Raw genomic sequence first — 18,633 nt, 5'->3', positions numbered from 1 at the left:
CATATATGCTTGCTCATGAGCATCTTGTAATGCCCATGGCTTGCTAAATTGCTACTGGTCATGTTACAGTTAAATCAATTACTTGCTTAATGGCTCTGGTTATTGTTATGGCTTGATTATGTGTGTGTGCCATCCTTGTCTAGCTTGATCCAGTGGTACATCATGTATTTGATGTGCTTCTGGATACAATTATAAATCATCCATTTGATTATCTGTGAAGCAACTGTTGATTATGTGTGGCTATTTAATTATCTGGTACTATGCTTGCTTATAGCCATATGTATCAAATGTTAGCAAGCTCTGGTGAGCATGTGATCAACAATGGCTTGTTGTTTAATTGTTAAGCTTCTGGCAGTGCCTATCTGGTGCTCATTCTGGTATCTGTGTGACACATACACTTGTGCTAGTGGGTTCTATTGCTTACTCAAGCATTATTGTTGCTTGCAGTGATCTTCTGGATCATGTGCAAGGTTCTGGTGCATTGGTTACTTGTGTAATTCATTTATCTCTGTTACCTTGCTTATTTGAGTAGATAAATGATGTGAACTGCCTTGCAGTGATGATCATTTGAGTTGATTTATTAGAGCTAGAGGGATGCCAACCTCTGTTGGTACCCTAGCTCCCTTTTGAACCCATCTGGGTAATGATAGATGTGCTTAGCTTAACTGTGGAATTTTGTGATGTGGTTGAGGTATCCCTGACAGTAAATCCTTGCTGTTAGGGTGGCTCCCACCAGTGTTGGCTTTCTTTGATGAATAGGTGCTCACTGGCTAATCACTTGGTGAATTACCAGTAGCTTTGGTGTTGATAAACAAGATAGGCACATGTTGCCTATCAATCTGATGGTTTAGCTAGACTATTAGGTGCTTGGTGGATCTGGATGGCTACATAGGACTAAATCCATGCTGGATTTCTCTGGTTGTGACACTGTGTTGTCACAACCAGTGTTCCCTGGTTTGATTTCCTTCTAGCCTTAGTTGTATTTGCTGGCACCAATTGGTTTAGCAACCAAGTGATGATACATCCAGGGTTCATACCCTTTTTGCTTCTGTGATGCATGAGTATACTTAATTATGAGCAAAACCATGGTTTGCTCATGCTTATCTGGTATACCTCACTCCAGCTCCAAGATTTGTGGTTGATGTAGAGGTTTGCTTCTGTGTTGATCTTATGGTTGATTTGCTTGCCCTGCTCCTCCTGGTGAGCTTCTGAAGCTTGACTGATTCTGTGGTGAGTTTGGACAGGTTGAACAGCTCTGGCTGTTCTTCCTGTTCTTGCTGTTCTTGGTGTTCTTGGTGGCTTACCAGTGCAATCCTGTCGATGAAGATGCTAGGGTTTACTGTGGCAAGGTTTTATATGCTCCTGGCTTTGCTCTGTTGGTCGACAGCTTGGCCTGCAGTTTAAGGTGACTCACTGGCCTGTGTGTGCTGGTGAGCATGCACACTGCCTGGTGAGCAGGTTGGCTGTGTGTGTGTGTCAAGTGCCTTGTACTTGGCTTGGTTCTGGTGGTGAGATGATCAGCTCGGCAGAGCTGATCCATATCTGCTCAATTCCAGTTTTCTTTTAACCTGCCAAGTGGCTTTGCCACTTGGCTTAATCCTTGTTTGGTTTTTGTGTGTGTGTGTGCAGGGACCAAGTGCTGATCAAGATGAAGATCAAGATCTTCTTGAGCAAGAATTACATGATGATCAACAATGTAGTTTAGGACATTTAAATAACTTGTAATTTCCCTTTTTCATTTTCTATTTCATCAATTCTTGTAATGTGTTGTAAATTCATTTATCTATTCTGGATATTGTAATGACATTGTATTTTGTGTGAATATCAATAAAGCTCAAGTTTCTCTCTAATGAGCTTTGTCTAAGTGTTTTGTTATTCATATTCTTGATTAATGATAATTGTTTAATAAATCATCTCAAGTTTGAATTATGTGATAACCATTTGATGTTTGAATTTGAAATTCAAATTCAAATTTGGTTTGAATTCATTCAAACAACTTAACTTATAATTCAATCATGCAACTTAAGATTTCAATGCAATATCACTTCTCTCTTCTCAAAACCCTAATTTAGATAAGTAGGAACAAGTTCATCGCACTCTCGAAACCCTAACCCTGTAAGGTGTCGAGAGAGAAACTTGTCCCCCTTCAATGCAATTTTGTTTTAAAAGCGCGAAATTTCCCCGGTAATTTACAATGCAATGCACACCGCTTTCTAAAATCTACCCCTCGATCGCCTCTAAACCTGGGACATTACAGATTTCACCAATACTAGCTATTCCTTAGTGGATCTTGGTGGTAGGGTTCCTATGGTGGAGCATTGGAGATGTGCAGCTATGGAGCCTAGCTTGGTGATGTACTAGCCCCATAGGGTGTTGGGAGCATCCTTGTGTGTGGAGCTCGTCCCAACCTTGTGAAGGAATCACCGCCTCGACCGGTGCCTTAGTGGAAGAGGGAGAGCACCTTCGTGGAGCTCTCTCGAGGAAGAAGGTGAGGCCTTCCTTCGTGGTGTGGCCGTCTAGTCTCTTGTGTGAGACTAGCACCTCCTCAACGCAGACGTACTTCCTATTGTGGAAGGAACTGCGGGAAACAAACCTCGCCTCGCCTCCGCGCCCCCGGTTATCTCGCTCCTTACTCTTGTTATCTTGTTGATTCCTTTACTTGTTGCACTTGTCCTAGAATCATTGTAGGATCACCGCTATCGCTAAAGTTCTCACCTTTACCTTCCGTTGCATAAAAATTGAAAAAGACTAAAACTTGCCGTAGCGCCATTCACCCCCCCCCCCCCCCCCCCCCTTGTTCGGTACGATCCATTCAATACCGATGCTAGGTAATTTATCATCGTGAGGTCATCACGAAGTGCCCAAGAAACTTTGGAAACTATTCAAATACCAATGAATAGGCCATCATGCAACTTCAAGGTATGTATAGTCAGTGACATATTTTGGTTTAGCTGCCCAAACCGTGGGTGATAGTTTTCTACAACGCTGAAAGATAAATATGCATACTACAGAGATAGTGTGATGGTCAACGAGGAGACATGATTGGTACCGCACTGCTTGTTTTTCTTGGACACAAAATTTCGAAAAATAATTAGTTCAGATACATAATTTTGCAATGCAGATCTACAATCAAACTTGATGCCTTTATTCCTTTATGTATTTTGATATTGTTGGTATTTGCATTTAAAGGAAAAAATGACGGTGCATAGCACAGTCGATTTTATTATTATGAAAAAAATCTTATTCTCTGCCGTTGTGATGTATAGATGGATTAATTCAGATTACTATTTTCCGGTTTGGCAATGGTACGATTTAGACATTTCAAGGACAACAAGCCATGACAACTTATAAGGTTTAATTGAGATACAAGTCCAAAGATGTAAAGTAGCGTGAACTTGATCTAAGTGCTGACAATCATTTTTTTTGTTGATCTCCTGAGTGCTTTTACGTCCCTCAGATTTTTTAATCTCCGAGTGCTCAAAATTTTAAAAAGTTGAATGTTAGCATTAACGTGTGTTGTTGATCACGAGAAGTTTGCATATATATGACCCTGTTTGCTCCTTCTATGGACCTTACTATATTTTGAACATATTGTCATGCTAGATTGAAGCTTAAAACAAATACCATGGATTCTAAAGATTGCATATTGCCTTATTTTTACACACTGGTGATTGAGAAGAACCAAATGTCATATAGAGAAAGAAAAAGAAGAGCTTTGTGCTTGTTGTTGGTGACAGAGAAGCGCGAGGATGAAGCCACGTTCGTCTAGACGATGTTGGAAATGGGCTTTGTTCTCGAGCTATTGATCAGTAGAATATTGTGTATATTTATGTTTTTTATTTCATAGCAATGCATGGACACCTAGCTTGAGAATGATATAAGTAGATCAACGTTTACTTTCTATGCATATGAAAATTTAACTATAGCTTTTTATCGAATTGCACCTTAAAAGGGGATAATTTTATTATTGAATATTATATTTCTTTATGGGTGAATTTTTAGATGTATTATGTTTACATATGCAGAAAATAATAATATTTAGCAACGCACGGGCATTCAACTAGTGTAAGATGAAAGTTCCAGAAACTTGTGCCAACCAAGTTTTTTTTTAAATGAAACAGTGCCTAGGAGAAATTAGAACACTAGTGATATAGTAGAACCGGGACTTGGCGTGATAATTTCAGAAATTCGTCCTTGACAGGACTTGAACTCTGGTCGTTAGGGTGCACCACAACAACCTCAACCACTGTGCTATGCCCACGTCATCGTGCCATCCAAGTTAAAAATGGCAAAATCTTTGTTCTCACACGAGTCAAGGTATAGTAGCACAATATAACGTGGAATTAATTACATGAGAGGGCATATTCTTCCTTTTTATTTTGACCATATCAGCTGGTGGATCCCTGGGAAGGGTACACGAACCCATGAAACTCGGCATGATTTTTTTTTTTTTTGAAGTGAAACTCGGCATGATTAGCACATATATGTTCCAAGAGTTTGTTCCATGATTAACCCATGAAACTGGAAGCTGACATCCGTAGGTGATGTGCCACGTCAGATTAAGCAAACCAAAACTGGCACGTGATGCATGTCATCGTATATGTAGTTCGATCACAACTCGATGGGTTCTCCGGCTCTCCGTGTCATGTCCACGTTACAATCCAACACCGGCCGCCGTCCCGAGCGTTGCAACAAAATTCATCACATCTAAAGCGAGCGGCGGCCAGCCACCGCGCGACCTCGACGAGGATCATGTCCCGGGACCCCGTGCTCTGGCAACTGGCAAGACCTCTCGGTGGCGGACCGAGGCGGTGGGATGGTGCGTGGGCACTCCAAGGAGAACCTCCGGGTTGCGGTGAGAGTCGTGTCCGCGCTTGCGAGGAAATGCCACCGTGCTCAAGATCCTCTCGTGGACTACAGCTCGCATGTAAGGATGCTTCTCTAGCTTGCTGCTGGATATTTTACACCGAATTATGTTCATGCTTCCTACGAGGTACATGCCGAGGTCATAATTTACATGTAGGAGTGGTTTGCTCGTCATTGTTCCCTTTTCCTTGATAAGAAATTGCCTGCTTGATTTTACAGGTAAATGCGTGGTCGTTTCTAGCTGGGTCATGTTTGACATTACCGTGAAATTGGCTGATGATATCGAGAGAAATGTGCTCGAGACAGTACCGTTAGGTAGCTGTTAATACACGCTAAAATTATCTGTAATTTCTTCTGAACTTCGATTCTATATTGTTGCTTGTTCAGCTGGTGCTTCTGACGGACATTCTTGGATGGTTCGACAAACCAGAAGAGATCGATGGTCTGGTCGAGTTCCTGCTGTTCATCCGACTGAAAGATACGTGACCGAGCAAATACCATGCTGCTAGGTGCTAGCTATGCCCTGGGCAAGATTAATTCTGTTATTGAGGTACATTTTTAACACATTGATGATGATATTTTTATTTTGTTCATACAAAGATGGATGAGGGGACATTTCGGATGTAAAAACAAGATTAATTAGCCATGGATCGTGCATACATAAAAAAGAATATAACGTTGTTTTGGTACACTTGTTTAATCTTGTCACTGAATTCCTTAGTTTTTGTTGGCTGAGAGCTATGTGATCTATTTGTACTACACTAATGTCCCAAATCTATTTTGTTGGACAAATAAGAAAGTTCGATTTATATCAGCAGTAAAATGTTCCTAACTTTGGCCTATGCATGTTGTTATTTATGTTGTAATAAACTCTCGTGATTAGCTTTTCTTGGGGCGCCCCTCGGGTCTCAGTGGCGACCCAATCTGAATGCCATGTTGTCAACTAACTCACTAACAAATAGTAAGATATAATATTGTGTTGGTCAGTTAGATGAATGAAACATGGTGACATAAAGATACTTGCAATTGCATTAATAGGATGCACAATTACATTGGAGTACGTATACATGCATCTCACGTACTTGTAAGAAGGTAGTTCTTCCGATCTGGAGTATAATACAATCTGAACAAATAGTAGGGAATTTTTTTTTTTCGAGGTTGACGGGGGAAAAACCCCACCGCTTGTTATATTCCACGAAAGTAGCCTGGCAGGCTCATGTTCTTACAAACAGATAGAAGGAGATACAGGGGGTACAGGGGAGAAGAAGACACCTAAAAACAAAAAAAGAAACAAAAGAACACAAGGGAAGGGGAAGGTCAGCACAACCGAAGCCAACCGAACCCCCTCGGGAGGCTAGCACCTCAAAGGACAGTCACTATGACTTGGCATGCGAGCGAGGGGCGGCGACGAAGACCTGCAGAACCAAGACCAAGCACAGTCGAAGGGCATCGGATAGCCGAGACTGGGGCGACGACACCGGTGTGCCGACCCCGTGGTCGAAGGGTGATGCGGGGAAGAGTCACGCCACAAGCACGAACCAGACAAGGCCACAACCAGACGTCACCTTGAGGACCTCAAGCCGACCGCTAAACGGGTATCTCCGGAGGAATACACACCGCAGGCAGGCAGACCAGGGGAGCAGGTGGTGGAATACGAGGACACCAACAAGAGCACGCGAAGAAGCATCCCGGCACAGTCGAACGGCGTCGGATAGCCGAGTCCGTGCGGCGACACCGGTGTGCCGCCAGCATTGCCGAAGGCGATGTGCTGCCGAGACCAAACACAGTCGAAGGGCGTCGGATAGCCGAGACTGGGGCGACGACACCGGTGTGCCGACCCCGTGGTCGAAGGGCGGCGCAAGCTGAGGCAACCCCAGGACGTCCAGGCAGCTCTGTCGGGCCACCATGACAACAACCTCGTCCCGCAAGTATACGAGCGGGCGGCCAGCGGGCCGACAAGAGGCGAGTGCTGCCCCAAGTGTGTCGGGAGGTGCACAGAGCCAAGGGGACGCCTCCACGGAGGAGCACGGCGCCCGCAGGCGTCGTCGTCCATAGGCTTTCGCCCGGATGTGCAACTACACCAAAACATCGGGGCAGGCCAACCTCCCCCACCCTGCAGGAGACCGCGGCGAGGGGTGGACACGGGCCACCAGTGAAGGGGGAGCGGTCGAGTTGCAGAGGGCCCACATCGCCGGCCGTCCAAGCCGAGCCGCGCGCCGGGGGCCGGGATCAACGGCCGGACACCCGGGGCGAGAATGGAAGGCCGGGAAACACAGGAGCCAGGGGCAAGCCTCACGCGAGGAGACCCGAGCCACCACGGCCAGAACCAGCGGGGGATGGAAGAGGAGCACTGCGACCCAGCAGGCCCGCATGGCACCAGGGGGCGGCGCACAGCAGACGCCGGAGAGCCTCACCATGGCGGAGGGCAGCCGGCAGGCCCAGCCCCGTGGCCTCCACGGCCAGAACGGACGGGGACGTAGGGCTCCCAGCAGCCAACGCCAGGGCGACGCGCAGGGACGAGGACGCCCCGCCGCCGCCGCGACGGGACCGCCCACGGGCAGCAGGCCGCGCGGCGGAGCAGGGGCAGCACGCCCGCGCGGCGGAGGAGCAGCGCCGAGGACGAGCACGGCAGGGCCGGCGGCGCGCAGGGGCGGACGAAGAGGAGGGGGTTGGGGGAGCTCGGGGATTTGGATTTTTAGGGGAAGAGAGCCGGAGGTGCTCCCCGCCGCCTCCGTCCGCCGCGGCCCGGCCTCCTCCGGCGGCGGCGGGAGCTGTTGGCGAGGTGGGGGAGGGGTCGGTGGGCGGCGGCGCGGGGGTCGCCTCGGAGTCGCCCGAGGGCGACCCGGAGGCTAGGGTTTCCTCCCAATAGTAGGGAATTTGACCAAGGCATGGTTCAATCCTTACCTGCGCGTAATATACGTAAAGCAAAAACAGTGGTCAAATTAACCTCAGTAATAAGAAATGGATAGTAAAAACATTAGTGCTGGTAGATGCCTTCACATTATCCAGTAAATAGTAAAAACATTTGTGGTAGCAAAGATGTCAACAAAGGAACTAATTTACACGATCTTTGCGAATAATTTCAGAAGTACTTAGTTTTGCTAATTCTGGAACGATGATTCTGAATAAACAAGTTTCTTTCTTGTATTATCTGCAGACTGCGGTGGCAGCCAAAGTGTGCTCCCCCTCCTATTCACTAGTAGAAACAAGGGCTTTTATCCTGTCCTCGAAAGTGCTTTTGCACCGGATTTGGCACGAACCGGTGCTAAAGGGGTCATTAGCACCGGTTCGTGCGGTCTGCACGTCCAGGGGGCATTAGCACCGGTTCGTGCGGGATCTTTTGCACCGGTTCGTAACACGAACCGGTGCAAAAGGGTTGGCGTCAGCCACAAACTCTTTTGCACCGGTTCGTGTTACGAACCGGTGCAAAAGGTCTACCCTTTTGCACCGGTTCGTAACACGAACCGGTGCAAAAGGTTTTTCTGCTCCCCACGCACCTCACCCCCCCCCCCGTGGATCGCCTTTTTTAACACTGTAAAATAGAAAAGAAAATGATAGATTATTCAAAAAAAAAATCTTTTGAGATTCATGTATGTTATGCAACCTACTATTAGGGAAAATTAACAAATTTGAATTTTCACATTTATTGCAAAAAATGTTTGAAAAATGGTAAAACCGCATTAACTTTTGCATACGACGTCGAAAAAAAACGTATAATATATCAAAATCATCGTGGGAAAAAATTACATCTGGTTCTGGGTCGTGGCGTCCTCATTCATCTCTCCGTCATAATACACTGAAGTACTATGAGTTCCAGTATCAGATCCCCAACGCCAACCCGTGGAGTTTTCTATAGGAGTCACGGAACGCTGATTGTTTCCGGATTCCTCTCCACCCTCATATCCCCCATAGGAACTACCCAGATAGTTCCCAGGTGTAACGGGTATAGTTTCACGCTCAAGAGGATCAATACTAATGTAATCACCAGCTGAGTAAACTGGTGTATGCACCACATTCTCCATAGGTTCTTTCCCCCTAGTCTCCTCCTTGGGTTCAGTAAACTCCTCTAGCATCGTATCAATTGCTCCCGTCAGATGATGGTTCAACTGAAAGAGCAATGATATTAAGTTGCGGCTATTATCCATGTATTTTGCAGCTGCTATTGGTTTGCGTTTTGCATATTTGAAGTGGTTAAGCATGGGATCTTCTTCCTCCTGCATATGAGGAATGTGGGTGAATTCGGAACCCATAAGCTCTTTCGTCTTATGCTCCCGAATATCAGTGATGGCTCTCATAACGGCTATATGGTAGGCTGTGTTGATAGTTCTGGCTTCACCTGCTGGCATTACTACGCTCATTCCCAAAGATTCAGGAAGTCGCAGTCCTACCCTACACTTTGCCAATACAGTACCATCGTAGTACATGTATTTCTTTACTTGGATCTGGGGATCACACCCAAATTCAAGTAACATGGCACGTAGAATATCTGCAAGTCCTCCTTCATATTCACTCAGTGTGGAATCCATCACTTTCACGTTTCGTCCCGGGCGTGAACTTGCCATGTTGGCTATAGAAATAGAAAGATTATAAGATTAGTAATAATGCATCATAATAGAGATAATAAAGAATTATCGCACTAAAAGATATGATTGTTGTATTCTCAATTGAATATACACCATATTTTTAGAGAATTCTTTACTAGTCCTATTTGACTCCTAACGTTTGGTCCCATTTACTAGGTTCCAACCTAAGGTCAAAGCTTTTGCTCTGATACCAACTGTGGTGACCCTGCATACCACTTGCATGTTGTAGTATGCCAGTCTTTGATATAACATTCACGAAGTACCATTCCGCAAATAGTACATCCCTCAGAGTAGTACAACAGAACATAGCAGGTCCATAACTCATTCATTTAATATTACAATAATCATACACATATCGTCTCGGAGCTCCTCTTGGGTCCTAAGAGGAATACTCCTGGGTTCGAGGCGAACCCAACTTAACTTACAATATAGATGTCTCATTAAGGTGTACATTTATTCTCTCGAGCAGCTAAGTATTAAGAGTTCACGCTGCTCGACTTCTATTCCTACTAGATGATTCTAGGCTTGATCTCCTCCGGAAGCCTCCCCGGTTCCGTAGACTATGAGGTAGTCTACGCCTTCGATACCTCCAGAGAGGTCTGGTTCTTCATAGCCGATGATCTCGGCTCCTTCATTGTTGTCGTAGTCCTCCTCCAGACAATTCAGACAATCTAAGCAAGGGATTTAAGAGTGGGATGAGTACGAGCGTACTCAACAAGTTCATTATAGATAAGAGGTGTTTAATGCACTAACTACGATATTAGACCAAAAAGTCTAATACCAATGCAAGTTTTGATAAATATTTCTTCAAGAGATTGCTTTTATTTCCAAAAGCTATGTCCGTCAGCCTTCACCGGTATACTAGAACTTCATGGAGCTCCTTTCCGGCCGCGTTCGCAGTTCCATATCCCGGAACAGGGAGTGACAGGTCACAGTTCTTTACACTCTGCAGAGGTGTGTTGCTTTACCCATAAGATATCTTAACCTTGGTGCCAACCGGGCAGCTTTCCCGTCCACACTTCCTTCGGTGTGAGGCCCGGTATAAGGTCTAGCCAATCATGTTCCTCCGCTACCTCGAACACCCACCCTTTGTTGCATGCCCCGACCCTGGGTCCACGCCGGTCCCATTATTCCTGTAGATTTCAAGGTGGACCCCGACCACGACGACAGTGCTGGGCTCTACCATACACTCCTACGCCGGTAGCTGCAACCCATCATAGACCGCAATACCGTGGGGACTTAGGACTCCCCAGCCTCACCGCTTGCTCCTTCGGGCGACAAGTGTACTACAGACTATGCCGTGGGGACTTAGGACTCCCCAGCCTCACCTCTTGCCCCCTTGGATTACAAGTGTACTAGGTAAAGCGCATCCGTTGATGAACGAGAGGTGGAAACACTTTTGACTATTCCGTCCCACTCCGGATCTTATGGTTAACATGGGTATTACGGCACAAGAATCACTGGCGACATTTGTTGTTTAATCCTAGATGGATATAAACCCTTGCAATGGAACCTCCACCATATCAACACAATCCATGGTTCCATTGCCCACCACATAGTCATATTCATAGTTATGAAAGTAGTGGTTTTGGTTTTTATGCAATAGTGATAATCATAGTACTTTGCAAGTAATTTGATAGAAATACTCAAATGACATGAGCAAGTGATGAACTTGCCTGAACACTGCAAAGTTTTTCAGTTGGATGGTGTGGACTGACCCTTGTCCTCTGTCTCTGAAAAATAGCATCATTGTCCAATAAGGGCAATGGTTAAAGAAGCAATTATGCATGCTTTCCATTTTTAGGGTTTGTTCCCCCCTTTCCGATGTCTTATTATTTTATGTGAGAGGTAATTACTAAGAATGATTTGGAGATACTTATCTTAGGGTAAATACAACCTTGAAATGTTGTCAAGGTGTTTTTAAAGTCCAAATGCATTAATGGACTTATTTTCTTTATTGAAAATAATATGTGTGATTTAAATCCTTATTTAAATCATCAAATTAAGACTTATTCTTATTTGTCTTCAAAAATTCTTTTTTCTATTTTATTTAGATAGAGAATTTTATACTGATCAATTTTCATATTTTTAATTATTTTTTTAGAGCTCTTATCAATTTTCTATTGAATTTCAAAGTTTCTGGTTTTTAATTGAATTGTGAAAAGTCACAATTGCCCCTGGGCCCACCTGTCAGTGGAGCCCAGCGGATTGGGTTAGACCAGCTCGGGTCCAACCGACCCGAGCGGTCGCTCACTCACTCACCACCTCGCGCCGCCTCGACCTAACCCTAATCCCCTTTCTCTCTGGCGACCTGCGTCGCCCTCACCGTCGCCGGCCGATTCCGGCGGTCTCCGGCCGCCATGGCCCTCGCCATGGGGCGTAATCGAACCGCCCTGTGACGGCGATCCTTTCCATCCGTGTTGATCTGGAGCAGACGCCGCTCCCGCTCGTCCTCGACCCTCTTCGCCATGGCTAGGCTTACGGGATCCGCGTGATCCCGCGGCTCCCCGAGCTCCTGGCGTGATGGGGCCGCCGTGGCTGTGCTGCCATGGTGGGGTGGTGCTGTGGCGCCGCCATGGCTTGGCTTGGCCTGGCGCCGCCGTGCCCTGGCGTGTGCCGCCGTTGCCGCCATGGTTGTCTGCCTGCTCGACCCCGGTACGTTCGCCACCTCTCCCTCACTCTCGTGTGCTTGTTCTTCTTCCTCTGCTAGCTCTACTGCTGTGCCGTGCTTGCCTGCACATGAGCAATTGTGCTCTTCTGCAGCGCCATGGTGCTTGCTCCTGCTGTGCTAAGCTGCTGCGCTATGCCTGTGCTGCTGCTGTGAAGCCCAGCCGTAGCTCTGTGCAAGAATTCCTGATCTAATTGGTTGCTAGGCTTTCCTTTCTTGCTTAATTTCCTCCCTGTGGCTCTGTTTTAGTTACTAAGCTCGCCAGATGCTCAAGTGTGTTCATATATGCTTGCTCATGAGCATCTTGTAATGCCCATGGCTTGCTAAATTTGAATTTTCACATTTATTGCAAAAAATGTTTGAAAAATGGTAAAACCGCATTAACTTTTGCATACGACGTCGAAAAAAAACGTATAATATATCAAAATCATCGTGGGAAAAAATTACATCCGAATTCACCAGGGTTTACCCGGTTAGCTAATTTTTAGATTTTGGAAATTCCAAATGAAAATATGAAAGCAGGAAGATTTTAGTTTTTTTCCAGAAATTTAGGATTTCATATTTTTTTTATTTTTTATAATTAAAATTAATAATTGCATCCTGCATAAAGATTGCTATTACTTTTAGAAAATTATAAGATTTTCAAATTTTTAGGTTTTAGGTTTGGCAAAAAAAAAATTAAAAATTAAAAAATTGAAAATAATTAAAAATAATACAAATTATAAAGTTAATGTTTATTTATTTATTCAGGATTATTATTACAACATTACTTTGGTTTATTAAAATAATTATTTGAAATTCGAACAATAAAGAAATATGACATCGATCGACATGTTAATAGGATTGATATGATACTACTATCACATACATGCGCGCGAAACACTTAGATGCGGGATGGAAAGGAACTTGGAAGTTAAGCGTGCTAGTGCTAGAGTAGTGGGAGGATGGGTGACCGAGCGGGAAGTTTGGGCATGAGTAAGTAATTGGATTAGAGATAAGGGTAGTTAGAGACTAACCTTGTGAAATAACTAAAATATTAGAAATTCCGAAAAAAGAAAAAAAAAAGGAGTAGAAAATAATTCAAAAAAAAAGTGTTTTTCTGCCGCGGCAGCGTTTTGGGACGTTTTTCTGCCGCGGCAGACCCTTTAGCACCGGTTCGTATTACGAACCGGTGCAAAATGGGGGGGCCTTTTGCACCGGATGGTTTGCACCGGTTGGCCATCCGGTGCATATGGCCATTACCAACCGGTGCAAAAGGCCATATTTCTACTAGTGATTCCATACTAACACAACCACAACTGTATTGTTGGTTGGGCACCTGTTACACTGCTCGGATAATCAGGTAAGTAAAATGCTATCCTCTTTCCAAGAAGAATTATATTTATTTGTCAATTCTAAGGTTTTTTTACTGCCGTAAGCCCGTAATGCTTTTACCATGATGACCACTGAACTACGACGACTTGGAATTGTCGCCAGGAACGGTGCTGAGAAGGCCAATATAGAGGCCCAAACAGGAGGGTGGGGGCAACCCCGATTCTGAGCGCATGTATTTGTGAAGCAATGTTAATTGGATTCTGGTGAGTTTGTTTGCAACTTAAGTATTGAAATGTGATACTTCTGTGACCTAAGATAAAGTTTTGATTGACACGAGCATCTTTCATAGTTTCAGGATACATCAATTTCAGCAGCAGAGGATTATGATTATCTTCTAGCCAGATGAGTAGATTAGATGTGCCAAAATTTAGGGGATTGAGTACTCTGTTAGATAGCAGCCTTTATCTTTACAATTTAGATATGTAATGAGCTGGAGAGTGCAGACTTTGTTAATAAACTGAAGATTCATGACTTCTCAATCCTACCTGTGAGGGGTTGGTCAGGGTGAAAAAGGCATGTAAGCTTCTGTCAGTTCAAGCCATATCTGGCATAGTGCTTGTCATGAGTTTGTTTTATCTTCACAATTTAGATATGTAATGAGCTGGAGAGTGAAGACTTTGTTAATAAACTGAAGATTCTTGACTTCTCAGTCCTACCTGCTTGAGGGGTTGGTCAGGGTGAAAAAAGCATGTAAGCTTCTGTCAATTCAAGGCATATCTGGCATAATGCTTGTCATGAGTTTGTTTTCTAGATGTGTGAAACAAGCAATACATTCAAGATTGATTAGTTGAAATGGTACTCTGTAATAAATTGATGGTAGGGGAAACAATGCAATCTTGCGCTGACCTATGTATACGGTTTGCATCACATAATATTTGTTCACTGAGATGGTTGATTGTTGTTGTAAGCTATGCTGTGTTTATTTTGCTGCATGGTCTGGGTCAGATAATAGATGTTTAGCAGACCGGTAAGGAGGCGCCCCATGGGGCTCCCCAACCACTAGTTTTATAGAAATGTGTGATCTATAGAGTCAGTAGCAGATTGAAATAAATAAAATTCATGCAGTGCAACCCTCAAGCAGGAGATCATCATCTGATTAATTAATATTTTCTTCAGTCCAAAATAGGTTTTATTTTTACTCTGTGCACCATCAAAAATAATAACTTGACCATTACTCTAAAAACAGTTTCAAGGATGAATCTAGTCTTGCCATTTCTTATCATGTACTCCCTCAGTCCCACAAAAGATGTCTCAACTTCATGTCTAGATACATCAAAATTTTGAAAAGCTGAGACATCTTTTGTGGCGTGGAGGGAGTATTAATTATTAAATATAAAATATCTAGTAACCATAATCGAACAAAATTAGACTGTACAAAACCATCACAATATGAAGTTTGGACGAAACAAACTATATTAGAGGCGGAAGCTGTTTTAGGATGCCCAGACTAACTTCTTAGGAGGTAAGAACTAAGAAGGATACTTAACCTTTGCAAGTTTTACTGGCTTCGTTTAAAATGAAAGATTCTATTTGGATGTAGTTACTCTTAATGTATCATGACTCACCCCATTGATGGCTACATGTATGGGAGATTACATTTTAAGGTGTATGTTTGACTAAAAAGTCAATGATGGCAGGTTCATGTCCATTTGGGGGTGATAGGGGCCAGAAACTTCCTGAATGTCCAAGTGTAGTATCTTTTAGCTTGGTAAGAATGATGGCAGATTACTCAAAATCATCAAAAAGGCTGTAAAAATCCTCTTTAATGATCAACCAACATCACTTGATGAACAACCCATTAAAGCCATCAGGGCCAGGGGAATTTCCTTGATCACATTAGCAATCTCTAATATACAGAACGGGGTCAAGAGGTAGCCAAGATCCTCGACCAGTTGAATAAGATCAGAAAGATCAAAAAACACGCGTGGGACCGCCAAGACAGCCACTCTGCAATTGAACGCTCTCCAGATGATAAGAGCTTTGGCTTCATAATCACTGGTCAGGGAGACCTATCCGTCGGCAAGAGATGGAATGACATTTCTTATAGAGGCTTTAAGTGGCCACCACATGAATTCGAGTTTTCAACTCTGAAGCATGATAGTGCAGCTTTTTTCTCAGTACAACTGCTTGTATTAAGGGAGTCTGTTAATGCCTCAATTGGCACCCTAATGATTCCTCTGAAGTCCTTCCTACAATGAACAAGGCCTTTGTTCTTCAAGATCACCGATAAGGTCGACGCCTAAGTTCCAATTTGAAAACAGCAACAAGAGGTGGGAAAGATTTGTGCTTCAGATTTTAAAGGGTCCTCTAGTGTTTCTGAATTTAGAAGATGCACCGTTGCCATCTCTGTTTTTGCAAGGGAGTCTCCAAGCTTGTTGAAGCTCCTCTATGAAGCTTGGGTGGTTACCCCAAAAGTTCTCAAAGCTGAAGATCTTTGATTTAGGGACTTCCTCTAAATGGACAGAATATAAGGGATGAATCTTGAAGGAGGGATGGATAACGGTTCGCCCGTACGGACGGGCTCTGGCGACCGCAGCGGCGATTTTCAAATTCCAGATCTCGCCGGCGAAGTAGGGCGGCCGCCGCCGACCGGCGCGGCGTGCGGGACGGCGTCGGCTCCTGGGCGTCTCTCGGCGGGAGGCTGGGGCAAGTTCTGGGCGAAGGGCGGCCCCCTTGCGGCGGAGGAGCTGGACGCGGGGATGGACTCGGCTTCGGGGTCTGAGGAGGAGCCTTCCTCGGACGGCGCGCCTCCTCGTCGACCCTCTGCCCGGGCAACCTTGGGTGGCTTCCTGGAGCGGGCTCTCGACGGCGTGGGCGGCGCTGGCCGTCGGGGTCAACGGCGGCGGCGGGCGGCTTTTGCGCCTGGTGGTAGGCGTTCACGATTTGGGAATCGTGAGCCCCTCCCGCGGGAGCGGGGCGCCTCGCGCGGGGCTGGTGCACGGAGATGCGGCGGCGCGCTCCAGGCCTGGGGATCCACTCCGAGCGCTGAGGTCGTCCGGCCCCCGACGCCGGACGGCGGGGAGAAGGGTGCGACGCGGCGGGGGTCGCCGGAGGCACCGACGTCCCCAGCCTCTGGTTCTCGCTCGTGGGCCCCGGCCTCGGAAGGTGCTGGTCCTGGGCCTTGGTGTGCTCCTGGGCCGGATGGGCTGGACCAGCCTTTTCTTCTGTTGGGCCCGCCCCTTGGCGGTGGGGACAGAGAAGGAGGGGCTTCTTCCTCTGTTGGGCTGCGGGCGGCCTCGGTGGAACTGGCGGACCTGGCCCAAGCCCAGCTCCGACGCTGGCTCTGGATCCCTAAAGGATGCAGAGACCCCGATCTAGGGTTCCCTGCGAGACCTGAAGAGCGAGTGCGGCGCGGCACCACTCTCCCCTTCCGCACTCTTGTCCGAATTCCAGCTCCTTCCCCTCTCACTCGATCCTTTGCGGAGGTGGTGGCGATGGCGGGCGGGGGCAACGGAGGAGGTGGCGGCAGCGGAGGCTACGGTGGTGCGGGCGGCGATGGCCGGAAGAGGCGCTTCGACGATCACGGCGGCGGGGACTCCCGCTCCGACAACCAGGGCCGTGGTTCCGGTGGCAACGGCGGGCGGCACGGCAACAGCTACTCGGGCGGCGCCAACGACGGCTACGGGGGCGGCCGCTCTGACGGTGGCGGGCGCTCCGAGGGTGGAGGGCGCGCGGATGGCGGCGGCCGCGCTGACTTCTACGGCGGGCGCGATGACGGTGGCGGGCGCCTCGACAACGACGGCTATGGCAGGGGCCGGCAAGGTCAGGGGGGCGGCCGCTACTACGACGGCAACGGGCAGGAGGGCCCCTACAACAACAACAATGGCCGCTGGGAGGGCGGCCGGCAAGGTGAGGACCGGCGGGGCCTGCAGCAGGAGGGGCAGCGGGGCCGCGGGCAGCAGGGGCCGGCGCGTGGCGGCGGTGCCCAACACGGCAAGCCCAAGGGTGGTGTGCAGGGAGCACCCCCCCAGCCGAAGGCCAAGGGAAAGGCCAAGGCTGCCGGCGGGTCGGCGACAGTCGCGGTTGGCGGCGAATGCTTTCGCTGTGGGCAGGAGGGCCATTTCCAGGCGGACTGCGTCAATGACCCGGTCTGCATCCTCTGCAGCAAGACCGGCCATGTCTCGGCGGGCTGTCCCACGCGTGGTCGGCCGATGCTGCTGCAGTCCTATGGTCACGCCATCACGGGTGGTGGTTTCTTCAACATTGAGGTGGAGCCGCTCCAAGCTCCGGCGGAGGACGTGCAGTTTGAGGCGGTGATCCATTTCACCTCCGCACCTCTCACGGCGCTGCAGCTGTCGGACGAGCTCAAGAGCCTCCTCGACGACCTTTGGGACTGGCAGGTGACGAAGGTGTCTGATTTGGAGTTCTGCGTCAGGTTTCCGTCGAGGGAGACACTACGGATGAGCACCAGGCGCGGCAAGATTTACCTGCCTCTGAGCAAGTGCGATGTGGACATCCGTGAGGCGTTCGTGTCCCCCCGACCGGGTCCGTCCTTCCCATCTGTTTGGGTACAGATCACTGGACTGCCTGGGAGCCTGATGGTCAAGGACCGACTCATGGCGGCAATGACGATGGTCGGGCGTCCGATGGAGGTGGATGAGCTGTCCATCAAGAAGTGGAAGACGGAGCCCGTGAGGATGCGATTCCAGTGCAGGTACCCGGAGAGGGTGAAGGGGACTGTGCAGCTTTGTGTCAATGGCGAGCCGTTTACGGTGGGAATCCATGCGGAGCTGGGGGCGAGGGGTGCGGGTGGCTCGGGTGGCCCACCCCGCCCGCCGGCTCCGAGAGACGACGACGACGGGGATGATCTGGAGTCCGAGGAGAGGAGCACTGATGGTGAGGCATGGAACAGGCACCGCAGGCGCGGAAATGACAAGGACAAGGAGAAGGCCAAGGGCACCGACAAGCAAGGTGGTGGCCCGGGTTCTGCCCAGCTGGCCGGGTTTGGGGGCTCGAGGAGTGCTCCACAGCTGGGGAGGGTGGCGGATCAATATGGATCCAACATCAAGACCTTCCCAAGGTTGGCCGGCTTGGGACGCTTTGCCATCCTTGCGGAGGTGGAGGACGTGGTTGACGTGGATGGCCCGGGGAAGGAGGGTGGAGGGCTGCCCCCTACCCAGCCGGACATGGTCCTGGAGGAGG

The 18,633-nt window shown here is 47.6% G+C and overlaps 1 long non-coding RNA gene across 1 annotated transcript; it reads left to right on the top strand.

Moving 5' to 3' along the window:
* The first annotated feature begins 5,093 nt into the window (after nucleotides 1–5,093).
* Nucleotides 5,094–8,068, top strand: LOC139832911 (uncharacterized). The gene is made up of 3 exons (XR_011747742.1): nucleotides 5,094–5,181; nucleotides 5,254–5,416; nucleotides 8,024–8,068. It is a non-coding gene; the product is annotated as an uncharacterized lncRNA (long non-coding RNA).
* Nucleotides 8,069–18,633: the final 10,565 nt, after the last annotated feature.

Source organism: Lolium perenne, chromosome 6 (assembly GCF_019359855.2).
Source record: "Lolium perenne isolate Kyuss_39 chromosome 6, Kyuss_2.0, whole genome shotgun sequence".
NCBI classification, from domain to species: Eukaryota; Viridiplantae; Streptophyta; class Magnoliopsida; order Poales; family Poaceae; genus Lolium; species Lolium perenne.
This window is presented reverse-complemented; position numbering and strand designations above follow the sequence as displayed.